The sequence below is a fragment of the Panthera onca genome, chromosome A1 (assembly GCF_046562875.1).
Source record: "Panthera onca isolate mPanOnc1 chromosome A1, mPanOnc1 haplotype 2, whole genome shotgun sequence".
NCBI lineage: Eukaryota > Metazoa > Chordata > Mammalia > Carnivora > Felidae > Panthera > Panthera onca.
In genome coordinates this window covers 10,896,152-10,923,768 of record NC_138339.1, presented here as the reverse complement: position 1 = coordinate 10,923,768, position 27,617 = coordinate 10,896,152, and the positions used below count along the sequence as shown (strand labels likewise).

Sequence of the window (27,617 nt, the reverse complement as noted above, 5' to 3'; positions counted from 1 at the left end):
TTGAGTGAGAGGTGAAGGAGTGACTAGTCTCTTTGTGCCCAGTGTCCCAAGAGTGCCCCACCATTTTTCACATTTCTTCTATGCTATTCAAAAGTACTTGTCATGGCATAGGCCCCCCAAATTGTCGGTTGCTATTAAGTCATGAAGTCAGATTTCCTGGGAATGATTATAAAACCCTATACAGTCACTGTTCGTAGTCAAATGCCCTCCTGAGGACATGGTGAAATCCTTGCCTCATCTTTTACATTGTATAAGAGTATAAGAATATAAGAATATGCTTTTGTATAAGATACTTCTAATATACATGGAAAGAATATCCTTTTGACAAGCTGCTCAGTCACGCAATATGACTAATGATCATTTTAAGTAAAATTTTTGTAGAGAATGTAAATCTCATATAATTCAATTTATTGTGGACAAAATGCCTAGCATATGCTGGGACCCATGAAGGAAATGTTCAAAAAGAACTTATTACTGTCACTTCCTCTTGAAATACCTTAATTAAACAAGTATTATTTAGGAGAATCTGGAATTTAACATCAAAATGAGTATATATGTGATATACCAAAAACATCAACGTAGGTTAGAGTTGTTAATAGCAGTCATTTAAAGAATAAAGCTTAACTATTGTTTCAGTGGAAGGAGAGAATGAAAGAAGATGTGGGAATCCTGTTGAGGTTTGTAATGGTCAAACGGACCTACTGTGGGTTGAGATCAGGGTCTCCTCTGAAACAAGTTATTCCTGACACTGGCCATCTATTCTTAGTAAGGCTTATGGGACTCAGTCTCTCTTGTTTGTCCAGGGGCGTCAGATTAACTAAATTCATAGCATTCTCTGTTAATTTCCTTTTTTTTTTTTCTACTTAGATTCTAATAAAGTCTTTAATGCTTCAGCCTTGTTTTAGCTAGAAGCGAGAAAAAGGTGGCGTCATCTCCACTTTGGATGATAGTACATTGAGAGAATTGCTACTTCTATGCTCTGTATGATGACTTAGTTCTGATCTGGGAGAGATTCCCTTGGGGAATGTGATTCTTGGCTTTCATTCAGGTATTCCGATTGGCTGCCCTTTCCCATCTGGAGTGCTGTGTTTTGTTCATAGTATAGAAGTCAGTGATGCCTATAGACTCTGCTTATAACCAATTTGGTTCCTTTGCTTTCCCTTCTGGATATTTGTTTCAGCCAACATTGTTGTGTCTTCTTTCTTATGATATCTGGTGTCTCATATCATATTTCCCATCTGGTTACCACCTTCTGTCTGTTTGACTCCTGGGCTGCAACCCATGTCTCTCTTGGCTGGACCTACCAAGACCTGGTGTCTTGTCCCAGGAAAGTTGGCGAGCTGACCTATCTGCCTATCTGTAGCCTTGGATTTTAAGACCATGTAGATGGTGGAGAAGCATGGAAGAAGAAGGTTAATCTTTGTGGGAAGGTTGAATCTATAGGGTACCTCAGTATTTTACTTGTTGGTGAGTTGCATTTTTGTATTCTTACTTTGTTACTTATTTTATTACAATTCAGTGATAGTCTAGAACACATTTGCTACATTAATTTCATCCACAACACATCTGCTAACTAATTTCACTTTGCTTAAGAAACTTGTGGCAACAGTGCTTTAGGGAATGTGTATAACTGAGTGTATATGTCTGTACGTACAACACATATGCACACACACATATTTTGCCCATACTTAGAATAAAATCCCGTGTTTTTATTTTGTGATAATTAGAAAAATAACCTATATGGTTTTCAAAGAGTTTAATGTTCTTGCATTCCTTAACCACAAAATATTTTCTGAGGTTTTTATCTATAGACTTTTTGAAAATGATATGGTTCTCTCGATAATTCCCTGGCCCACTTGTTTATCAGTTTGCCATGAAGTAGATGGGCGTTATAATCGTAAACAAATTTGAAACTCTATATGAACAATGATAAGCTGTATGAAAGCACCACTGCTCATTTTTCCTTCTCTTCGAGATGGAATTAAATCAATACATTTTACACTATTGATTTAGGTGGGATGGTATTTTTAAATCTCCATGTATATATGATACCTATGACCTTGTATTTATATTTGCCACCAGGTTATTGAACAACCAAAGTGACACTTTAATATTTATGCTTGAAAGAGTTATAAGTATCACACTAATTCATAGAGTAAAAGAACTTAACTCTTGTTACTAAGTCAATAAAAGAATACATACTACAAGAACTTATTTAAGGGACTTTAAATACTTAATCAAACCATCGTAAATCAAATCAAACCATTTTTTTAATGTAGGTTTAGTTTATCTACATGTAACAATACTTCTATCAAGTACTTGATCAATTGCAAATTGGTTATTGTTTTAACTGACTAGCAGTTTCGCACATTTGCTTTAAAGATGAGTTTAAGTCAACCAAGGATGATCAGATAATATTTGATTTACTGACCATAAGACTTAGCTCCATATGAAATTTCAGTTTCTTTTCATGTATACCTCTTTTTCATAAATCTTTGGGTGACTTCCTCTTTGGCAATCCTTTTCTTCTTTTGTAAATCATTTGAATGTTGGTTTGTAAAACTAGATATAGTTCTATCTATGACATGACAGATCAAAGTTGTAAAGAAACACATCTGTCAAAAATGCTGATTTAATATTTTAAAGACCAATATGGGTGTTTGCTGAATTCTCTTCACAATTCTAAATTTAGCCCAAACCAATTTTATCTGGGCAAAGTCTAAATCTAAATTCACTTTGTTATTTCTGATATTCTTTATTGGCATGTTTAAATTCATTGGCTAAAACAGAACTCATGCATTTTTGCCCAAGAATGGAAGCTTCTTCTTGCCTTTGCCAAAGCCAATAGGTAAAGGGGTGTGTGTGTGTGTGTGTGTGTGTGTATGCGGCACATTGCCACATTTCAAAGGCAATCAGACATGTTTGAAAATGTCTTTTGTTTCTTTTTTTCTTTTATTTAAAAAATTTTTTTAAATGTTTATTTATTTTTGAGAGAGAGAGAGAGAGAGAGAAAGAAAGAGCATGAGTGGTGGAGGGGCAGAGAGAGAGGAAGACACAGAATCAGAAGCAGGCTCCAGGCTTCGAGCTGTCAGCACAGAGTCCAATGTGGGGCTAGAACTCACGAACCACAAGATCATGACCTGAGCCGAAGTCAGACACTTAAGCGACTGAGCCACCCAGGCGCCCTGAAAATGTCTTTTTAAAGTAGGTGGGAGCAGAAAAAAATGCTATGAATTTCATTAACAGTTTTTATTAATGCCATGAAATGATATAGTTGCTTATCAATACTGAAGACATTAAATTTCTATGAAAAACTTTTTATATAGGAGAACCAAGAGACGTCTTTTATGCTGATAGACATAAACTAGCTTTGGCATGAATTTGGCTTGGAATCAACCCCTGCTCCCTGAAGCGCCTTCTGATTTAGTCCTATGTGGTCTGTGAGAATCAACCCAGCATGAGAGAATTGACTCACCATCATTTTATTTGATCATGTTGATGATAGACATGGACTTGATCACTGTATGAACCTTGTTTAAACATTTTTCATTAAAATTTTTGAAGTAATTGTTATGACCAGCCTGGCTCTCTGCCTCAGAATAAGCTCTTTGCTCAGAGGTGGGATTTCAAGTCTTTTACTGGTAGTTATTAGTCTCATGCCAGCCTTGGTAAAAGTCTTATCCCTGCACAGAGTTTTTGGAGACTTTTTTCAGTAGCTTAGATGGTCTCATCCTTATATTGTGTCCCCCTTCAGATAAATAAGTGCCTCTTTTGTTTCTGTGATGACATCCTCTCATTGTAATTCGCCATTCTGGTTATGAAGTCTTACGCACCCACTCAAGAAGCTCTCCTGCAAAAAGATCCCATGACCGAAGCTGTATGCCTGCTTATCAGCATAGAGCTTGTAATGCAACCAGTGCCTAGACTGCTCACTACAGTGCTCTGGTATTCAGACATCACCTGTTACTCTTTTCTGGAACATTCCTGATATCAGCGGCCTGCCTGAGGGTCATTTTTACTCCTAGCGTTTGCTGTCCGTGTAAGGCTAGGTTATACTGCAGCGAATTAATTTAGTATCTCAGTTGGTAATACAGATTTTTTTCTTGCTTATGCTGTAACCAGTGTAGGTTGTTGGTGGTAGTCAGAGACCCAGACTCACAGAAGTGCCATCATGTTGGGAGCCTGGCATCTCAGAATGTAGATCACTGCAGCAGGGGACACATGCATGAAAAATTCACATCCACCCTTATACACCTCAGATCAGAAGGAGCACACTTCACTCCTACACATAGTCACAAAGCCCCTGCCAATGCAAGAGAACTGGGACATGGGGAGAAGCACATGGATGCTGGTGACCAGTACATGTCTCTCTCCCTGTGCCCCCAAGACCGTGCCTCACGTGGGTGGGTGATCTCATCCCATCATTAGACTATCCACAGTAGTTGTTTCTACTGGAAAGGGTTGATTTTGCTTTAGGACCCAGCCCATCCTGGAAGGGCCTGTACTGTGTTCTGTTTAGTATATTTGCATTAGTGTCTATAAATACTGATCGCCTCACAAGTCATTTACATGTATGGATTTTTATGCCTTGTTTCCGTACTCACTATATAGATCCTGGTAACCCTAAAAAACAAAATAATTGCTTATACTTGCTAAAAGTATGGAAACGCCAGTGTTAATGCCTCAATCTTCAAAGTTCTTATTGGTAAGAGGTATCACTTGCTCTTGCAGCTTAGCTAAGCAAGTTTTCATTATTACAAACATCCAGGCTCACAGTTCTTTATGCCAGGCAGACTTACAGGTTAAATAGTTTCTGATGGAGGGTGCCAAGTTTTGAGGTTTGTCAGTCTTGGCAGTGATGGATTCAAGACCAGGGAGACTCATTAAAATGGAGCCTCAGTCCTCAATCAGGTGTCAGTTTTCCAGCATGCGTGGCAAAACCTAAAATGTCTTCTGGGCTTGGCTGGATTTCTGATGGATTGGGTGGCCCCAAAGTGGAGCCAAGGTACATGGTTTTTACATGGTACATGGCACTGGAAACCATCGATCATTCCAAATGGATGCTGTATGTAGTAATCAACAACATTTGGGGTAGAATTATTCCCAGGAAAGCTGTGGCCAATCTGTGATCAGTTAGGGACATAATATGATAACAATAGCGGTGGCCATGAGGTTGAATGTCTTTATTGTTCTAAGCCACAGACATTTTGAAATAAATGCCCAATTCATTGCACTTCAGATTGGCTAACAGGCACATGCAGGAGTGAAGGAGCAATATTTATTAGATCTAATTCTTAAATACAGTTTATTCAACAAACAGAAAGTAATCATCTAAATTTTCCCAAAGACCGTTCAAGTATTATTGTTACAGCAGCTGTTCTGGGAACATCTGTGCATCATCCATCTGTCGGTTATCTAAATCTAATTTTGCTTTGTGTTGTATTAGTTTATCATTGCTTTAGAGTCTGAAGTTATACCTATAATATTTGGCTTAAAGAACTCTGTCTCTTCCCTTAGAGTTGTTAATAAAAGGAGGACGATATTTTCACACCCTTTGGTATACAATTTATTTTCTCCTATTCTGTTAATCTCCATTGTTTATTTCTTGTTACTGATGCCAACAGGAATGATTACTAGGATGTATATAGAGATTTATCCCACAAATTTCAAAATTGGTGACTTTCGGAAAATATAAAGCATAATACTTCCAATGTTTATTGGAGGTGTTATTTCTAAATGAAAAAACAAACAAACAAGCAAACAAACAAAAAACCAAAGAGATGAAATAGTAGCAATAGGAGAACAAATGAAAGAATTACTATTGAGCTTTAGGAGGACTTTATGTTTTTGTTAAATTGAGGGTGAGTACTAAATTTATTTGTTTTTGTAGTCTCTTATAGAAGGACATATTCAATTAACCAAAATCTAAATTCTAACATTTGTCCTGCAACCCCCCCCCACTATTTTCTAATATACAAGTCAGTAAACTTAAAAAAATGTACAATTTATTAAATGGAAATTTATAAATTCACTGTCTCCTTTCGTATCACAGTGATTCAACATGAGAAAAAGAAAAAATAAGCTCAGGTAAGATATATTTACTCAAAAATTTATTTTACACAAAAAACAGCTGTAAACAAATTAAGAGCAAAGGAATTAATTTTGGATGTACATTGGTATATATGGAATATCCTTGTTTTCATGGTCCAGGATATCTTTTAGGTCCCTGAAATTTAGAGCTTAAATAGAATTTAATATAATTTTAATGCCTAAATATCCTGTGTAGGTGTTTCCCTTAGATGTGAGGGACATTACTATTGTTATTGAATTAGTTATCTCATAAAACGAAATACCAGTTAAGATATAACATGCAGTTGTTTATTTCACATAAGTTTAGTGAGTGCTTCGTGAATCTCTCAGTGTACTATTCAGGGGCCTTTTATTCTTATCCTTGAGTGAGAACACACAAAGATTGGGAAGAGGATATTATTTCTCTGTTTCAAATAAGTGTGTGAGATGTGTAATACCATTGGTGAGAGAATGACCTTTTAATGAAATGGCTGTGGTCTGTTGTTATTGAGTTTAATGTTTACCATTTCAGGGCAAAAGATTGGTGCACGTTTTTTCCCTCTTTAGAAGTGCATTAGTTACTATGGCAACAATTTTACTGGCAGAAACAGAGTTTTCAAAGACTCACACTTACAATGTGAAATTAATTTAAGCATTGGATTGGAATTTATACTCTTTGTAGTTAGAAATAAAGACAATCACCTAGAAGTGCTTCTTTATATGGAGCTGGGGCAATGGCCAGATCATTGCATATTTATAAATCCATGCATCCAAAACAAGGGCCTAATTGTGACCTACACAAGGGAATTTGGGTTTAAGTTGTGAAAATTTCTTCTTTATCTCTTACATCACATTAAAATTTTGGGTGTCCATTCTAATTTCTCTTTTTAACCTGACCGACTTTAATATTTTATTCTGATCTAAACTATGACCAATATTAATCCTTTTAATATTTTTTCTTTGAGAACCTGTATGGAATTATAATTTTCTGTTATTGGCAAACTTTCCTTAGCTAGAAGAATTGTATCCAGTGTATTCTTCATGGCTGGATGAGACATTCTGCATTGCCAGTAATGGCTGGCCATTCGTTAGAGCACTGCACAGTCTTGACTCTCAGATTAAGCTCATGACATACATCATGAAGTGGGGATGGAAAAGAACAAGGAAGACTTTAAGTGGAATTCTTTCATGGATTCAGTTTGTAGCTGAAATAAACCAGAAGCGTTCCAGACGTCAGGAGGTTTCAGTAAGCTATGACAATTTCCTGGAAGGTTCAGTAAAAACTTTTCTTTCTCCTCCCTTCTAAGTGGCAGTTGGAGGGTATAATGATTGATAACAGCTAAGTTGGAGGATGTAGCTTAGTGTAAAAGTCAGATGAACCAGAACCCCGGGACTGGCTACAATTACCTGCCCAGTTATGGAAAATGCCCAATACCAGTTGTGCCCATGTGTCCATGGAATAGCAGTTGAGAAGGTGTTTTTCCAAAGGGGACCTTGCACCTTAGAGGGAGATGTAAAATCCAAGCTAAACTCTCTCAGGTGTTTCTTCCTAATTCAGCGATCAGGAAATTCACACCACCTCTGTGGGGCAGAGTGGAGAGATCACCTGAAGGGCAATATCCAGAGTTGGGCAGAAGTGGTCTCCTTAACTGTGGCTACCCGCACAGAAAGGGCAGCTTTCTTGGTCTTTGAGATTGCTCATAATTCTGAGCTTTCTTTGCATCTCTCTGTTCCACCAACATAAGGGACTTCGACAGTTTCCTTCAGGACTCAACTTTTTGATTCTTATCTGTCACCTTTCCATCTCCATCTGCCATCCCTGTGGATTTCACCATTCCCTTACCTTACTACTTCTTATTGTGTTTTTGCATGACCAGTGGTCAGCCTTAAAGACTGCTGTCTCTTCATGCTGGATGCTCTCCCCACCCTGACCTACATCAACAACTGCTTTGCCAAGGGCCTGCCCAGGGTACTATCTTGTTTCTCTGATCTTGGATTGGCAAGTGCTTCTGGAGGAAGTCACAACCCAATGCCAATTAGTTGACCTGGAAGAAAAATGACATTAATAATGGAGTGAGTGGTGAGGAAGAGTTTGGTTTCAGTTAAACCCTCCATTTGGAATAGCAATTCTTTCTCAATGTCTAATTGATTCTCTTAAAAATTCCATCCCACATATGGGGCTCCCGGGTGGCTCAGTCGGTTAAGCAGCCAACTTTGGCTCAGGTCATGATCTCAGTCTGTGGTTTCAAGCCCTGCATTGGGTTCTGTACTGACAGCTCAGAGCCTGGAGTCTGCTTCGAATTCTGTGTCTCCCCCTCTCTCTCTCTCTGCCCCTCCCCGACTCATGCTTTCTCTCTCTCTCTCTCTCTCTCTCTCAAAAATGAATAAACATTAAAAAAATTCAAAAAAATTCCATCCCACATAGTGATCGCTTCAAAACTTTTTGCTGTTTGCAAGAAACCACCCCCTACCCTGTCTTCTTAAAATGACCTCACTTTTTCTACTTTATTGCGAGCTTAAAACCCTCTAATTTGGTGTCTCCCAACGTTCCCCTCCTGCACCTGAGGCTTTCTGTCATATTCTCTTTCCTTTCCTTTAGGAGAGGTGTAAGAGAAGTGCTTATGTGTCATTTTCCTGTGCCTGTCCTGTCTCCTGCATGTCTCTGGGGACTCTGATTCCCTGGTGACTCCCTTAGCTTATGCTTCTTTGAATCACTTTCTGTTCACTGGCTCTTCCTCCTCTTCCTACAAACATGTCCAATTGCATCGATTTTAAGTCCCCAAGGCGTGCCTGAGTGGCTCAGTGGGTTGAGTTCCGACTCTTGATTTCAGCTCAGGTCAGGATCGTGGAATCGAGCCCCATGTTGGGCTCCATGCTGAGTGTGGAGCCTGCTTGGGATTTTCCCTCCCTCCCCTGCTCATGCTCTCTCTCTCTCTCTCTCTCTCTCTCTCAAAAATGAAAATAAAAAAAATTCAAAATGTTCCCTAGAGAGGTCTCCTCTTGTTCACAAATTCCCCCAAATTATTCTATGCTCATTGCCTCCACTTCTTAACTGGTTTCAGTTTCCAACTCCTGAGATGTGGGCTTAGTTTCAGCAACTCCAGGAAACATCTCTGCTGATGGACGTCTTCCTGAGGCCATATTTAGTACTTTCTTTCTTATCCTGTCTTCATCTTTTGACTCTCATCAAAGATCTGTCTTTTCCTGTGTTTCCACTTTCCTGAATGTTCTTACCATCTGTATGGGGGAGATTTTCCTCTTTTTCTCTGTCATTTTCTACTGTTACATACTTTTAATGTCAATCTTACGACTACTGTGGGTTCAGTGCTTGCCTGTCTGCAGATGATACTGGGCTTTCGTTCTGAATTCTGAAGCCCATTTTGCAATTCCCTGCTGCTCATTTCTGGCTGGTATGGGAATGATGCCTAAAGGGCCCCATGCTTGATCATCCCATTTCCCTTCAAAAGCACTCCTTCTGAATTCTGGCTTCTGTCATTGATCAGACTTTCCTTCCAGCTCTCAAGCCCCTTTTTCTGTTTCCATTCTTTTGGTTCCTGTTGCTCTATCTCTGCCAGGCATCTTGAGACAATCTTCCCATTTTCATTCCCACAACAACTGCCCCGGTTCATATTTCACTTGTCTATAGTGTAGATTACTCAATCACTGCTTATTAAGTTTCTCTCCTTCAGTGCCTTCACACTCAATCTCGCCTACACACACCAGATGAACCCCCCTAAGCAAGACTCTGTTCATGCTGTAACTTGATGTTCAAATGGAAGTTTCAGCAGCAAGAGTTTTTAGGCCATGAACAGATTTTCAAGGGAAATAACAGAGAATCAGCTTCATAGCTCTGAAATCCTCCACTCATAAGGGAGATTTTGATGAGTTCAGAGATGGAGGTTGGGGCTGATTCTGAAGATGGGAGCTGTGCCATGGGCCCCACTTTCCTGCAGTAGGTGGGGATGGGGATGTCTTCAAGATTAAAGAATGAAGCTTCTGTGGGGCCCCTAAGAGGCCTCAGTTCTGTTGTAGTTGGAGAACACAGCAGGACGGTTACTCCCGTGCAAGGAAGCTAAAGCAGCCTGTCACTGCAGAATAGAGGGCTGAGTGTGGCTGCCACTGCCCCTCTGAGCCGGAGTGTTAGCCTGGCATGGTTCAAAAGGGGGTCTGACTGAGGGAGCAGGTGTTAGGTTCCTGCTTGGGGTCAAGTAAAATGGTGTGAGATGATTGCCAGGGATAGATCTGACTTGAGAGAGGGAGGCTGACAAAAGGTGAAGTCTAGCTCCTGACATAGATTTTGTAGGTAGAAGGGCCCATGGGAGACTGGAGAAAGTGCTCTGAGAGGAAATCAACTTTAAGTAGCTGTTAGGTCCAGCAATGACTGGGCTACCTCACAACAGTGCTTAGACAAGAATGGATTCTTCCAGTCATCAAGCCTTTCTTCACACCCCAACCCCCTCAACCCTGGCAGGAATAGAGACATCAGCTATTGGTGGGGGCTGCGGCCCATGGGATAGAGAGAAACGTCAGGTGCATGCTGGCCTCAGGCACCAGGCAGTCCACTGGCAGCTGGGGAGAAGGGCAAGGCATTACTTCTGGATGAAGGCGGAAGGGTTGATCGATATTACACTGGAGATTTTGCATCACTAAGTTAAGATTGTGTCTGGACAAAGTAGGTGTTTTTATTACCCAGGAGCTGGCCAAAAATGTATGAGACTTGGCAGAGTTGTCTTTCTGTAGCAGAAGGACAGCCCTGCTGAGCAGGTATAAGGACACAGTACGAGCCCCCACACCCCGACCGCCAAGAAAGGGAAAAAAGTTGCTTTTATGATGAAACACCGCGAGCCTTCCTCGTGTAGTGAACTGGCTAAGATCACCTGTTTTCTCAGGGTCTGCTGCAATAGGACAGAGCTTGCACGGTGGTTTCAGAGCACTCTCTTTCTTCAGTTTTATCTTTTGTTTAGCTCGAGCTTTTTCAGCAAACATTTGAATGCCACTTTTGCTACTCACTATGAACTTTTGGATAGGTTACATAATCTGCTGAGGCTTTCTTTTCTTTTTTTCTTTTTTCTTTTTTCTTTTATTTATTTTATTTTATTTTATTTTTTTATTTTTATTTTTTCCAATATATGAAATTTATTGTCAAATTGGTTTCCATACAACACCCAGTGCTCATCCCAAAAGGTGCCCTCCTCAATACCCATCACCCACCCTCCCCTTCCTCCCACCCCCCATCAACCCTCAGTTTGTTCTCAGTTTTTAAGAGTCTCTTATGCTTTGGCTCTCTCCCACTCTAACCTCTTTTTTTTTTTTCCTTCCCCTCCCCCATGGGTTTCTGTTAAGTTTCTCAGGATCCACATAAGAGTGAAACCATATGGTATCTGTCTTTCTTTGTATGGCTTATTTCACTTAGCATCACACTCTCCAGTTCCATCCACGTTGCTACAAAGGGCCATATTTCGTTCTTTCTCATTGCCACGTAGTACTCCATTGTGTATATAAACCACAATTTCTTTATCCATTCATCAGTTGATGGACATTTAGGCTCTTTCCATAATTTGGCTATTGTTGAGAGTGCTGCTATGGGGTACAAGTGCTCCTATGCATCAGTACTCCTGTATCCCTTGGGTAAATTCCTAGCAGTGCTATTGCTGGGTCATAGGTTAACATAGTGTTGGAAGTTCTAGCATCAGCAATCAGACAACAAAAGGAAATCAAAGGCATCAAAACTGGCAAAGATAAAGTCAAGCTTTCACTTTTTGCAGATGACATGATATTATACATGGAAAATCCGATAGACTCCACCAAAAGTCTGCTAGAACTGATACATGAATTCAGCAAAGTTGCAGGATCAAAATCAATGTACAGAAATCAGTTGCATTCTTATACACTAACAATGAAGCAACAGAAAGGCAAATAAAGAAACTGATCCCATTCACAATTGCACCAAGAAGCATAAAATACCTAGGAATAAATCTAACCAAAGATGTAAAAGATCTGTATGCTGAAAACTATAGAAAGCTTATGAAGGAAATTGAAGAAGATATAAAGAAATGGAAAAACATTCCGTGCTCATGGATTGGAAGAATAAATATTGTCAAAATGTCAATACTACCCAAAGCTATCTACACATTCAATGAGGCTTTATTTTCTTATCAGGAAAGTTGTCAGTAACATGTACTCTGTAGGTTTATTGTGAAGATTGAATGAGAAGTGTACTTAAAACACTCAACACAATTACGGTAGTTAACTATTGTGCTATAACACATTCGGTCAAAATTTAGCAGTTTGAAACAATGCATACTTTTTTTTTTAATCTCACGGTTTCTATGAGTCATAAATCCAGCCACAACTCAGCTGGGAGCTCAGATCCCCTGATGAGTCTGCATCAAAGGGTCAACCGGAGCTGTGGTCTTCCCACAGCTCCCAATGTGTCAGCTAACTTCTCCCAGAGTGACCAAGGGAGACAGGGAGTGAGATGAAAGGCACAGTATTCTTGTAAGCTAAACGTGGAAGAGAAATCTCATCACGTTTGTTGTGTTTTACTCAATGGAAGTGAGTAATTATGTCCTGCCAATAAACAAGAGGAAGGGCTTGCACGGGGCATAAAAACCAGGAGGTGGGGATCATCGTGGGTTATGCTGGAGGCCGCTTGTCACACACAGGGTCTCGAATAGGTGCTCTTTCCTCCTTTACATACCGCATGTCAATACCAGCTTCCTATGCAACTTTCTCTTGTTCTTCCATTTGAATGAGGACTTCCTCTGAGTTCGTGCAGCACATTGTTGCCCTACATATGTTTTTCTCATCACTTAATTTTTTATTTTTTTATTCTTTAATTAGATAATGGCATTCTGCTATGTACAAAGATACCGCGATGGAGGAGGTATTTTTCCTTCTCCAAGGAGGAATGCCATGTGTTGCTTAGTTAACTCCAAGGGAACGGGCCACTTTGTGCACAGTACACATTTAGCTGGACGACAGAGGTGGCCCCTTCTCAAGGAACTCAGTGGGTAGTAAACAATGGTAGATTTGGAAACTAATAGCCATAATAGCCTAGTGCAAGAAAGAGAGAATTAATTGTATATGGTGAAGCTGAGAATGACTTCATGACAGAAGGACGTATGAGCTGGGCTTGTAAAATGAGAAGAAATCAGTCAGAGAAGGAAGCAAAAAAACATTCTAGACCTCAGAGTGACCAGTCTCTGCCATCTCCATTCTCTCTCCCACTCTCCCTGTTTATGATACTGGCTGGCAAACTGCAGTCCACTGGCCAAATCTGACTTGATGTACTTGATACCTGTGTATAAATAAAGTTTTATTGGAACATACCACGCTCATTCATTTATTTATTTTCTGTAGCTGCTTTCATGCTTCAAGAGAGTTGAGTAAACGTGACAGATTATTTAAGCCTCGCCGAAGTCTGAAATATTTGTTCTCTGCCCCTTTACAGGAATTAACTGATTTCTCTCTGATACACCCACAGTATAAAGGAGCTGCTCAGATGTTTGCTAAATGAAGTGGCTGAATAATCAGGGTAGGGGCTATAATTGCTCTGTACGTGGCTACATAAAGAATCAATCTGCATTCAGTCCGTGGCTTAGATGATTCTTTATCAGTGATTCTTGACAAATGTTTTAACTGACACATAGCTGTCCATAGTAATGAAAAAGTCTTTTGAAGCAAAAAATCAAACAGCAAGTGTGCTATTCTCTAGATCTGAGAGAAAATGATGTAGTTTTTCTAGTTTAGAATATGTTATTTAAATGTTTTAATGAACTTTCTTTCTTTCAAAATATAGACCAACCAAATCAAGGAAGACACATGACAGATGTAATAATAGACATCTTGCAAATAAAAGGTAAGTCCAATGATATTAAGAAAATAGCCAGGAGAATTTTACAGAATGTTCTCTCCACTGCGGCTGAGGAAGAGCTCTTATATAACTTACAATGATACAAGAACCTCAAGGCATCAACCACAAACTCAGCCTCAAGTGACTTAAACAGTGTTTGCCACCCTACATGTATTATCATTCATAAACGTGAAGTATTAGCACAGACACATCAACTGTAATGAAATACAAGAAATTGTAGATATTAACATCAACTAGATAATAGAAATCTGTTGGAACATTTCTTTTTAAGTCTTTTGGATATCTAGTAAATAAGCTGTATTATCATAAATATTTGCATTGTATCAAAACTACCTGGTGATTAAAATTTCAGCATTTTGTCCAGTCCCTTAAAATGAAACACAGGTGTAGAAAATGAACTGAAATGTTCTAAGGAAACCAAACTTCTGATCTTATATAGGCTTGAATCATACTTCTGCACATTCCATTTTAATTTGTCATGTTTGAAGACCAGAAATTATTAACCTGCTAATGCTCCAAGTGGTTGAGAATGCAAATAGTGTCACAAATACTCCATAAACTCTTTTTTAATGATGTTTCTGACTTATCTTTGCCCACAAAAGCGTGTTCACTTTCTTGAGTTCTGTGGGACATCACTGCAATGGGTACCTCTCAGACTGGTTCTTAGAAACCCCACCTTTGGGGCACCTGGCTGGCTCAGTGGGTGGAGCACGCAGTTCTTGAACTTGGGGTTGTGAGTTCAAGTCCCAAATTAGGTGTAGAGATTACTTAAATAAACTTAAAGAAAAAGAAAAGAAAAGAAACCCACCTTTATCTCAACCATGAGTATCACAGATGAAAATAGATTCCACTGTAGAGATGACGGGGAGAGGGTGGTGGTAAATAAAATGCCTGAATTTGAACCAGTTGAGAAAGATTAGGATAAAATGGGGAATAAAAAATATTTTTTTATCAATTTTAATGCTAATATTTTAAAAAATAAACTTTATGTTTTAAACGGTTTTCATTTTACAGAAAAATTCAAAGAGAGTATGGAGAATTCCCACATACCCACACTTAAATTCTATTACTAACAGATCAGAAAGGTACATTTGTTACAATTAATGAACTAATATGATACATCATTCTCAACTGAAAGTTATTACTTTATTTATATTTCCTTAGTTTTTACTCTAATGCCCATTTTCCATTCTAGGATCCCCTCTAAAATATATTACATTTAGTTGCTATGTTTTCTTAGGCTTCTCTTGCTTATGACAGTTTTTCAGGCTTTATCTAGTTTCGATGGCCTTGATGAGGTTGAGAAGTAGTGGCCAGGCATCTCGTAAGATGTTCCATTATTGAGATTTGTCTGTTTTATTAGTTTGGGTATGTTTTGTTGGTTTGTTTTTTGAGAAGACCTCAGAAGTGAAGTGCCTTTTTCTATCACATCATATATCAAGAGCATGTATTCTCAAGTGTGTATTCATCCCATTTATCACTGTTGATGTTTACTTTGGTTATCTGACAAAGGTGGCATTTTTTAGGCTTCTCCACTGTAAATTTACTTTTTCCTCCATTTCCATACTACATATACTCTTTGGAAAGAAGCCACCATGTGAAGGTCACCCTTAAGGAGTGGGGAGTTATGTTCCAAGTCTTGAAGTTGGAGTATCTCCGTAGATTATTTTAAAATTTTTTGCATAGATTTGTCTATTCTATTGTATTTGCTTATTCAATCATTTATTTAAATAAATATGGACTCATAGATATTTATTTTATTTGGAAGGGTTATATATAGTATTTTTAATATTTATTTTATTGAGATATGTTGACATAGTATATAAGTTTATGGTATACAATGTGTTGCTTTGATATGTTTGTATATTATGATTACCAACTTAGCACTAGCTAAAAGCACCATCACATCATATAAATATTATTTTTTTGTTGTGCAAGCAATTAAGATCTATTGTTTTAGCACTTTTGATGTTTATAATACAGTATTGTTGATTATAATCACCACGCTGTGCGTTAGATCTCTAGGACTTATTTTTCTATTGGTTGCAAGTTTGTATTCTTAAAAAACATCTCCCTAATCCCTCCACCCCACAGCCTCTGTAAACATCATTCTATTCTCTTTTTTAATTAGTTCAGCTTTTTTAGATTCCACATTGATATCATAACAACATTTGTATCACTCTTTCTGACTTTTCTCACTTAGCATAATGCCCTCAAGGTCCATCCATGTTGTTGCAATGGCAGGATTTTCTTCTTTCTCATGGGTAAATAATAGTCCATTGCGTATATATACACCATATATTCTTTATCCACTCATCTGTTGATGCACACTTTGGTTGTTTCTCTATCTTGGCTACTGTGAATAATGCTACAATAAACATGGGAGTGCATGTGTCTTTTCAGTATTGTGTTTTAATTTCCTTTAGGTAATACACCCAGGAGTGGGATTGTTGGATCATATAGTAATTTCATTTTCTGAGGAACATACAGTTTTCCATCCACAGTGGCTGCACCTGATGACCATTTGGATGTCTTCTTTGGGGAAAAGAAAATGTGTATTTAGTTCTTCTTAGCCCACTTTTTAGTTGGATTATTTGTGGGTTGTTGTTGTTATTGGGTTGTATGCGTTCTTTATATATTTTGGATATTTAACCTCTTATCCGATATATGGTTTGCAATTATATTTCTCCCATTCTGTAGGTTGAATTTACACTTTTTTTTATTGTTTCTTTTGCTGTGCAAAATCTGTTTTCATTTATTTTGTTACTTGAATTTTACCTGCTTTGGCCACTGGGAGCTTTTATGTTGGCTCCTATGCCCCTTTGCATACCCCATCATTGTATGCCATGTATTTTGTTTGTTTGTTTGTTTCCTCTTCTTTGTTTTGTCTCCGCCTCTTCCTCCACCTCCTCTTTCTTCTAGCACTGCCCCTACTTTCTAAGACCAGAAGACACTTCAGTCTCACCATGTGTATTTCTACTCCAGTACTAGCATCAGTCATTTCTTTCAAAAACCCTGGTTCTTTTCATTGGAAAATTGTATGAGAAACCAAGATGTGAGCATTAGGTGTGCTCATGGTTACTGGGATATCATTACTTCTAGGGAAATATATGTGTATATACTAACTGGTATATGTATGTATCTCTAGAAATACTTTTAGGTGTAACAATCTGTGTTTCTATTAAGCTAAACATGAGTTTATACTAATGCTTCTGACTCTAATTCATCACCACATGTATCATACTAGCCTCTTGTCTTTGTGTATCTGTAACTTCCACTCCGACAGTGAGAAAGCTGACTTCCATCATCTGCCATTTATTCATTTAATTTTCCAATTCCATCATACATGTATAGAAATAGCAGACTTTTGAATGTGTATCTGCCAAAGGAGACAAACTTTATCAATTAGAGTGCAGTGTTTATGTATAGTTTCCTTTATTTTTAGTCTTATAGGCTCAATACTTTTCCATCATTACATTGGTCTGTGCTTTTGCCCCCACTCTGATCAGTAAGGTTGTTTTATACATTTGTAATATAGTTCGACGGTTTTGTCAAATTTTGCATTCCATCCTGGGATCCCCAATCTCCTAACTGATGCTTGAAAAATTTGCATATGATTAAGATTTATTCTTTGTGCTGATAAAGGTCTATGGGTTTTTGACAAATACATAGTACCATGGATATGCCCTTATAGTATTTTACAGACTAGTTTCACCACCCTAAAAAATGTCCTACGCTTCATCCATTTAACCCTCTCACCATCCCCTTAAATCCCTGAAAATCACTCATCTTTTTACCATCTCCATAGTTTTGCCTTTTCCAGAATGCCATCTAATTGGAATCATATGGTGGTATTAGCCTTTTCAGGCTGAATTATTTCATTTAGCAATATACATTGAAGATTCATCCATGTCTATTCATGGCCTCATAGATCATTGCTTTTGATCACTGAATAATATTCCATTGTACTGATGTACCAGAGTCTGTTTATCAATTTACCTGTTAAAGAGCACCTTGTTTTATTCTGGTTTTGGGTGATTATGAATAAAGCTGCTATAAACATTCACCTTCAGGTTTTTGTGTGGACATAAGTTTTGAACTCATTTGAGTAAATATCTAGGAGTTTAATTGCTGGATCGTATGGTGAAACTATGTTTGGCTTTGTCAGAAGCTAACAACAAATGACACTCCATCCCCGGGGAACAAAACAAAATTCTTCTCCGTTTACAGTTTCCTACAATGATAGTCATGGGTAAAAATAGCAATCCAATTAGTGTTTTCTGCAGGTAACTGGGATGGACAGGAACTCAACAAATACTACATGCTTTAAAAGTGAGAAAAGAAGGTCATATCGTTGGTGAGCAGCTAACAGTCAAAGAACTTAAGGAAACAGATTTATAGGGGCTAGTTATACCTGAAAATTATGTGGTTCACTTCTAACTGATTGCTATCTGTATGTGTTGTGTAATTTATATAATGACAGCTTATTCAGACAAATGCTGTTTTTCCCCCTACAATTCTATTGAAACCAAATGGAAGGGTAAATAGGCAGCATATATATAGGTCAGTATACTGGGTAATGAGAGAAAGTACAGTAAAACCTTAGATTGTGAGTAACTTGTTCTGAGAGTGTTCCACAAGACAAGGAAACATTTCTAATAAATTTTGACTTGATAAACGAGCGATGTCTTGCAATCCAAGTAGTACATGACAATGAATGTCACATGATCACAACTGAGCCAATGGCTCTCGAAATTCACTTCGATATACGAGTGCTTTGGATTACAAGCATGTTCTCAGAATGAATTATGCTCACCATCAAAGGTTTTACTGTGCTGTTTCATTGCCAAGAAGCTGGATCCACAGCACTACACAACACACACACACACACACACACACACACACGTCATTAGACATATTGGCTAATTTGATGAATGGAGCAAATGAGGACTAGGCTGCTTCATCTACTGTTTTCTATGGAAGTAGACATTAGGCAACGTAGAGAAAGCTGGCAACCATATGTCAAGGCATTGTAATCATAGTTAAGAGACAAGAATTCCAGGTGTTGTTATGCCATGGCAATGAGTAATTCCAAGCAGATTAATCAAAAACAACTTTACCCACAACTGTATTTACCCACAACTGTACCATTTCCTTTTTTGTGGACTCCAGAGTGACTCCATAATAGTTTTGCACTAGAACAATCTGTACAGCAGCATCCTGACTGTTAGACACATTGACTCTTTCAACCTACAGTGAAACATGTTATTTCCATGGAGTATCATGATGACCACATACACAGCTTCCTTACACACTTTTGGCAGGTCCCCTCCTTAGTCAACTCCAGGAACAGCAACTTCTTCTTACTCATAACCATCTAGATTAAGACTCCTGTTATTTGACTGAGCTCCAAGTATAGTCCTGTGAATTATGACCATTTTCTACCTTGTGAGTGAAAGTGCGTCAGAGCTTCCAGTGAAAGAGTGTGCCGAAGGGTAGTGACTGGACTTGGGCTATCCACCCAGTCCTAGGATTTGCATGGATACAGATAGGGTTCCCACTGCATCTCCTGATGTACGTGTGCTTCAAGAATTGAGCGGTGACCGTCACATGGCAAGACAGAGCTCTAAAGCTGGCGGAAGAGTGCGCGTTTGGGTCAGTGGGACATAGAGTATGGAAATAAAGGCATACTCGTGTTAATGCACGCATTCCTGAGTGGCTAGGTACTTTCCACAGTTTCTTTGGTTGTTTTTCCCAGAACTTCTTTGCTGGGAAGCCCTTGGAATTTTGTTGTGACATGGAACTTTGTTGTTACAAGGCAAGAAGTAACACTAAGTCTTTTTAAGGATTTAGTGTTTCTGTTTCTTAGTTGACCAAGAACTACATGTCATTGTATATAATACTCAAATTCAGAGATCAAACTGGTTTGTTTGAGAGGCAGAAAGTAAAGTGAACTTTTGCCAAATTCAATTTGAATGTAAAATAATTTCACTGTGAGCCACTATGCAACACATTGAGATTAGTTGGCATTTGGGATGAAAAACTGTGGAGAACTTTCAGGCTGATGGTTAGAGAAATACAGAACTGTCATATGTTTATTAACTTCCTTGACTGCCTCAGACACAGAGTGGGGCGTTGTCATTCAGAAGTGAATAAATGAAAGTCATTGTGCACGGGGCCCCTCCGAGAGTTGCGTGGGGAACAGAGGGGCTGGTAAGTGCTAGAGTGAAGGATGCAGGGTGAGAGGCCAGTTAAGAGGGGCCAGCCAGATCTGACATACGGCCAGAACACAGATCGAAAATCAAGTCATGCCGAAGCTGGTTCTTCAGGAATATCTGAGTGTGGTACGCAACATCACGCCCTCAGAAATGTCTGCATCGTCATCCCTGTTAGTGTCAGTTAATATGACAAAATGGATTTTGTGTGAATGATTAAATGAAGGATATTGAGACGGGGAGATTATCCTGGATTATGTGGTTGGGTCCAACATTACCACAAGGGTGTTTATAGGTGACAGGAAGAAGAGAGTCATACAAGGTGATAATGGTGGTGGAAGCAGAGGTCTAAGTGATGCCGTTGCGGGCTCTAAAAAATGGAAGGAGGCCAGAAGCCAAGGAATGTGGGCACCTTCTAGAAGCTGGAAAAGGTAAGAAACAGATTCTCCCTTCGGGCCTCCAGAAAGAATGCAGTTCTGCTGATTTTAGCCCCATAAGACCTATTTTAAACTTCTGACCTCCCGAACCTGAAGATAATACAGTTGTGTGGTTCAAAGCCATTGAGTTTGTGGTATTTCTTCCAGGGCAGTAGAAAATGGATACAATGTATGGGGCTCCAGATCCGGTGGGGGGGTGCAGGCGGTGAAAGAATTCACCTGGGGTGGAACAAAGGCGACAGAAGTTTACTGAATACACTGCAAGGGATCCGCGGGCAAGACCGCTGAGGACAGACTGTGCGCCAGAGGCAGTGGTGATGGGGGGGGGGGGCACAGTCATAAATAGGGTGCAGTGAGAAGGTATGGGGACCAGTGGCATTTCCCCTTTTTTGGTAACTGTGCCGGGTTATAAGCGGCCCGTTGGTCAGCCACGGCCAAGGGCTGTTTCGAGGTGGGTCGCTTAATGAGCCTGTCTGCGTTCAGCTCTGTGGTCGCCGTGGGCCCTTTTGCCTTGTTCAACACGTGTCCACTGCTCAAGCCTGTTGCCTAAAAGCAGCCTCTACACAGTGGACATTGGATGGTCCCAACTGGTGGTGGGAAATGAGAGTCGGGGAGGGGGCATGAAAGAAAGTGCAGGGAGAAAACAGCGGCGAGGGAGGGTGTGTGCTGTTTCGGGAGCTCACAGTCGCCCGGGTCTGAGTGGAGGACGTATTCAGAGGCGGTGCGGCGAGGCTGGGCGAGGCCGCAGCCTGCAGGCCAGTGCGGGCGTTGCAGGCCTCTGGGAGGCGGTGGGAACCACCCAGCGGTGACGCCGCTGACTCACATGCACATTTTAGAGGAAGCACTGGCGGCTCCATTAAAGTTGTAGCTAAATGAGCAGTGGCAGGAAGAACCGATTGTGGGGATCTGGGAAGGCCCGGGTGTGAGGGAGCAGCAGGGGGAACGCAGGGAGAGGATGGCTGTGAATTAGATTGCAGAGAGAGAAGTGACGGTGTTGGTGGACCTTTGCGAGCACCGCAGACATAGGTGTCTCGCCCGCCTGATGTCAGGTTTGGGAACTGGGTGAGTGCCTTTAGCCAAAGGAGGGGTAGTCGGCGTCTGTTGATGCCTGGCATCCCCTTGCTCTACTCCAGCAGCGGCTCGGATTTCCCTGCGAGCTTCTGTTCCTCCTTCCTCTGCTCTCAGTCCAGCGGGAGGCGCCCGGGGACCCTGGGAAGAGTGAGACCCCGCCCACTGCACCTCTGGCCAAATGTGATTGGTTCAGTGCCGAGCATGTGACCGAAGCCAGTCCACCTGCGTGCCTCCGAGGGCTCTGTTGAGGATCCTGGGTAGATAACGAGAACAGAAGCTGCCCGGTCTGTTTACTCTTTTCTGCCTGTTTAGGACCTAGAAGGCTATGCTTTGGGAAGCGTATAGTTTGGGGAGTTGGGGAGATCAGTCTGAAGTTGCAATTTAAAAAAAAAAAGGAAAGAAAAAGGAACTAGTACAACAAAGAGGGGGCAAGGATCAGTCAGACTTTGTATCACTGCTGGGGCTTCTGCAGGCAGCCAGTCCTATCCTGGAGGCAATACGTTATTTTTAGTTTTATTTTTATTTAAGACACATTTAACTTTGGTGTTCTTTTACGTGAACCAAACTAATCTTAGGAGAATACGGAAGAAAGGGAAGGCTTGGATGCTTAAGTTTAAAGACATTCGGTTGGAGTTACCCAGTAAGGAAATGAAAAAAGAAAATGGATTTAATGATCGGAAAGTTGTGTAAATAGAAGACATTTATCTGGGACTTACCAGCTTATAGATGGGATAAAGCCAGGCATATTGATCACATGAACCAGAGGGTATGTTGACTGAAATTAAAAGGGATTGAAGGGCAGAAGTTGAAGACTACCAGAGTTTACTAGGCACTGTAAGAAAACACAGCCAAAGACAGAGAGAAATCTAAATTTGTAAGTTTTGAAAAATGTAGAGACTAACACAAGGAGAAAAGACTTGAAAGAGGATTTATCAAATTATGAATTAGTGCTGTGTGTCTTTGGGTATTAGGGATATGAGTGGTTATTTTATGTAAAAATAAACTAAGCTTAAAGATATACTTTTTATGGGTTTTTCTTCCCTTGAGAAGAATGACTGATCAAGAATTTTCCAACGTCATTGGGTGAAAAGGGGTACAGATAAAAATTTAAAAAAACCCTGGAAATAGGACACATTCTAAAAAACTTATAGTCTCTAAGTCCAGACAAGCAATGAGTTAAATAAAAGAGAAGTTTCTCTCTTTTAAGAAGCTTAGTGTTCAAACTGACTGATACTCAGTCTACTGATTTGGTGATGTGGCTGTGTTTTCCTTTTTTAATTTAATTTATTTTTAAAAAAATTTTTAGCAGAAGACTTAATAAAGTAAGTGAAACATTATTCATGATTCTAACATATAAATATGGTAGGTTCACTGAGTGGGTTTTTCAGGCTATGCAAACAGTCATTGTTTGATAAAAAAATAAAAAAATAAAAAGCTTTATTCTTTGGGGGAATGCCTAAGCTCTTCTGTAGGGCATCAGTTTGAAAAACACTGATCTCAGGCTCCCAATGACTATTCATTTTTTCTAATTCCATTGTAGTTTTTTTTTTAATTTTTTTTTCCATTGTAGTTTATAACTATATATGGTACAGTGTGTGGCAAAGGGAATTCTATGAAAATTCAAAAGTGCAACAGAGAATAAAGAAGCAATGATGTACAGAGATCAAAAGAAAGCTTTGTCTAGGAGAAGACTTCAGAATAAATTGTTTTCTTAAAAATGATAGAACTTGATTTAAACGTACCTCAGGAGGTCAACTTCTCCAAGCTTCTCCCTGTACTCAGGTACGTGTGCTGTCATTTTTGGCAACTTAGACAAGATGTCTAAGCTCCTTTCTTTAAAGACGTGGACAGTAATTAGTATATGGAAGCCTCCCGGCAAGCCCCAGAGCTGCTCAGTAATGAGGTTCTTGTAGCCTTGCAATAACTGAACTAACTGGGACAGAACTCAAGCTGAAGTTTCTATTGTCTTTCCCATAGTAGAGGAGTCATGATGAACTCTGTAGGGTCTTTTTCATAGGTGGGGTTTGATCCAGTCTAGCAGAATTAGAGTAGTAAACTGATCACCCTGTAGGCTTTCATTTTCAAACACCTTGGCTACGTTGGATTGCCAACGTAGGCTTTATTACAGTAGGCTCGAAATGAAGGGTCAAAAGGACATGCATGTGGGGCCAGGTTTTAGGATCTCTGGGAGGGAATGCACAGGTTCCACTGTCCTGGCTGCACCTGCCAGGCTCTGTGTGCTTCCCTCTCCTTATGGCAGGTCCCAAGCCCAGGACTTAATGCCACCCTGGGGCTGTCCACAGCTAGTCTGGGCCATCGTTGCTTCCCAACTACTGCAGGGAGGAGAAAGATACTCCATTTATAGCTTAGTGAAAGGTGGGGTGTTTGCTGTTACTTACTGAAAGGAGTTTCTCGTCCAGGAAAGACTCCACTAGAGGAGGTGGTCAGGATTTTCTTGGATCCTGCAGAACTCACCTGTGACACTACCGGTCTCTCGAGGGACAATGTCTTCACCAAAATGCACAAAGCCAAAACTCCCATTGTTGGTGTTGCAGCCTGAATAATTCTTAACTAGGAGGCAGTGCGGCCCCTTCCCGGACTTGGAAGCTGGAGAATAGTCCCACTTTGACATGAAGGATGGAAGCTGATAACCCATGGTCAGGGACAGGTTCTTGGGGAGGTAGGATGGGGCACACTCAGGTGCTAAGTCTTTTCCTGCAAAAGAGCTTCTCTGATGCCTTGGACTCAAGCAAACCTGAGTAAAACAGACGACCTGGGAAAGAAAAATGAACTGATCATGGCACCCTTTTACAAGCCCACTGTTTAACCCCTTAATTTTAATTAGTTAACTCGTTTTAACCTACTCTGTTGGCAATAAACTAGATGCTTACAAATGTCTGGAAGACTAATATTTTGAAAAGTGTTTCTAAGTTTAGTTTTACATGTTAATAATTTTTTTTGTCCCACACCGTCTCCTCCAGTTCTAATAATCCATCCAAAATAATGTTTGGACTCTGCTCAGTTTTCATAGCGGGAGACTGATTATTTCAATAGCTAAGGCAATAGGACCTAGAACATGAATAATGTGCGCCTGGGTGCCTCAGTTGGTTAAGTGTCTGACTTTGGCGCAGGTCATGATCTCGCGGTTTGTGGGTTTGAGCCCCGCGTCGGGCTCTGTGCTGACAGCTCAGAGCCTGGAGCCTGTTTTGGATTCTGTGTCTCCTCCTCTCTCTGCCCCTCCCATGCTCATGCTCTGTCTCTCTCTGTCTCTTAATAATAAATAAACGTTTAAAAAATTAAAAAAATAAATAAATCTTCCCAAAGCCCTCAGCAGATTTGGCCTCCTGTTTGAGCGCTCAGAATGGTATCATAGGTCCCCAGCTAAACAAAGCACTCACTGGAGAGAGAAATGATTGGCTTCTTTCTCAGATTGGATAGCCCAGGGCCAGTAACATTAGCATCACATGGGACTTGTTAGCAATGCATATTCTCGGCCCCCACTCAGACCTGCTGGGTCAGAAACTCTGGGGGCAGGCCCAGCAAACTGTTCCACAAGCCCTGGAGGTGAAGCTGATGATAGATCAAGATTGAGAATCTCTGGCTGAGACTGGTTGCTGTTCACCTGGGGTCCTGGGGAGACACACAGCTTTCCCCAAACGCATAGGCGCAAAACAGGATTTGGTTTACACAGAAGGAATGAGCAGTGATTGATGGGTAAGCAACCCACGTGGGAGGCCTCAATATTTGATTTTATGTTTGGGATGCAACACAGTAGTCCATTTTACAAGCAGGCTTTTAGAGGTTTTTCTTTCTAGCGTGATGGTGAGAGACATTTTAAGCACCGAGCCATTATTAAACTGTGTGGTCAAATGCCTCTCAGAACGGTACCTCACTTATTTGGGAGCTCCATTTAACTTTTTAAAACCTTCCGATATTATTAGTTTTGCTTAAAAGAAGTCTTCTAATAAAAGTGCTCATTTTGTAATGGAAGCAATTAGCTAAAGGCTAAACCCCTGGATGACTTTTACTTGTTGACGGTGAACTAAAGAGAATTGCAACAGTTTCACTGGAGTTTAGTTTTAAGATACCTTAATGAAGAATAATTTCCGGGGTTATAATTAGCTATCTGTAATACGGACAGTTGTATTTCTCCTGTGGGAGGCAGGGTTCCTCTGTACACGTAAAAGCCGTTCAGTCTATGTTGAAGTTTTTATTGGGATGTTTTCAGATGGCAGGTGTCGTAATGGAAACAGATTTATCACAGCCAGTGACTGGAGCTCTCACTGAGCCTAAGCATTGCTCACTGCATGCCCTCTTTGACTATTTCAACGAATTAGAAGAAATCGTTTGGAATCCTGTGATGTTGCCACAGCAACATTCATCGTTATAAAAAAAAAAAAAAAATGGCACGGGGACAAAAGGAGTAAGACACTCACCAGATCCCCAGATGTGTATCTCTTGACCCAGGCTGTACGAAGCCGGCCGTATAGTGGGAAATTTTAAGGCAGAGCGGAGGAGGAAGGAGAACCCTCTCTGTTGATTAACTTTTCCTTCCCCTCTCCTCCAGGACCTCTGACTTCTGTTACTGCCTCTGTACTTTGTCTAATGTTGCATATCAAATACCACAAACTGAGGGGCTTCGGGCAGCATACATTTGTTGCCTCACACAGTTTCCAGGTGTCAGGAGGCCAGACACAGATTAACTGGGTGCTAGGCCCAGAGTCCTTCCAGGCTGAAATCAAGGTGTCACGGGGGGTTCATTCTGATCTGAGGCTCAGGGTCCTTCTCCAGGCTCCTAGGTTGTTGGCAGAACAACAACCTTATAAAGGGGGGGGGGGGGGGCGGGGGGCGGGGAAATCACTTGGCTGCAGTTGTGGGACTGAGGACTCCTCCTTCCTGCTGGCCGTGAGCTGAGGTTCATTCTCAGCTCCTAGAGGCCTGCCACCGTTCTCAGCCATGTGACCCTCTCACAGACCCTCTCTACCACATGGCAGTCGCTCCCTCAGAACCAGGAGGAGAATCTCATTCTTAGGCTTCAAAGGAAGAGCCCAGTCCCGTTTGAGGGCTCATCTTATTACGTCAGACCACCCAGGATAATCTCCCACTTGATGAACTCAAAGCCAACTGATAGGCGACCTTTATTATGTCTATAAGGATGCCTTCACCTTTGCCCTGGAAGGTAACCTAACTATGGAGGTGATGTCCATTCATATTCATGAGTCCTGCCCACGCTCAAGGAGGGGGGATTGTATGGGCTGTGTCCACCAGTCCTGGGAACCTTATCTGCCTTCTCAGAATTTTGCCTCCCCTTCCCTTCCCTCCCATCTCATCCTTTCGGTGCTATAAACATATAAATATAAGGCCACTCGTCTATAAAATAGGAGAGTCCCAATAGATGTTGTTTAAGGCCTCTTGAGCACCAGTGAAATCACCTGCCCCATTTCCTATTATGAGTCCTAAACAGATGTCAAAATCTCTTTTTAGAGGGGTGCTGTTCATCCAGATCCATGGGGACAAATTAAACCACTTGGCCACTCACTTCTTTGTGTTTGTAAAATAATTGCTGAGATAAAGACAGAACAGAGATCCTGAATTTTCAAAACCTATTTTTGGAACTGCTGAGAGTTTGTCCATGAAAAAAAATCGTAAGGTTCAGCTGGCTATCAAAAAGAAGGAAAGTTTCATGATAGGCTGTACATGCACTTTTCTGAATTAATAACTTGTCAGCAGCATGTCCTATAGGTGGTGAAACTAGTAAGTAAAAATAGTACAAAGTGTCTTAGGTTGTTGCTCCAAAACCTCCTTTTGGGGACTTGTGCTTGGTTTGGGTCATTAAATAATCTGACACAGACAATGTGCTGGTTCTGTGATATGATACTTTCAATGAAATGGTACTGAAATGCCACGGGTATGCACCTGATTCCCCTTTTTTTCTTTATGGAATTTCAC

At 40.4% G+C, this 27,617-nt stretch overlaps 1 long non-coding RNA gene across 1 annotated transcript in view; it reads left to right on the top strand.

Annotated features, from left to right (window-relative positions):
* The window catches only part of LOC132680686 (uncharacterized), a 31,850-nt gene extending 11,264 nt beyond the window's left edge, over nt 1-20,586 (top strand). The window contains exons 2-5 of the long non-coding RNA XR_009610666.3: nt 6,053-6,087; nt 13,523-13,606; nt 13,871-13,930; nt 20,456-20,586. This is a non-coding gene — a long non-coding RNA (uncharacterized LOC132680686). The remainder of the gene's footprint in view (nt 1-6,052; nt 6,088-13,522; nt 13,607-13,870; nt 13,931-20,455) is intronic.
* Nucleotides 20,587-27,617: the final 7,031 nt, after the last annotated feature.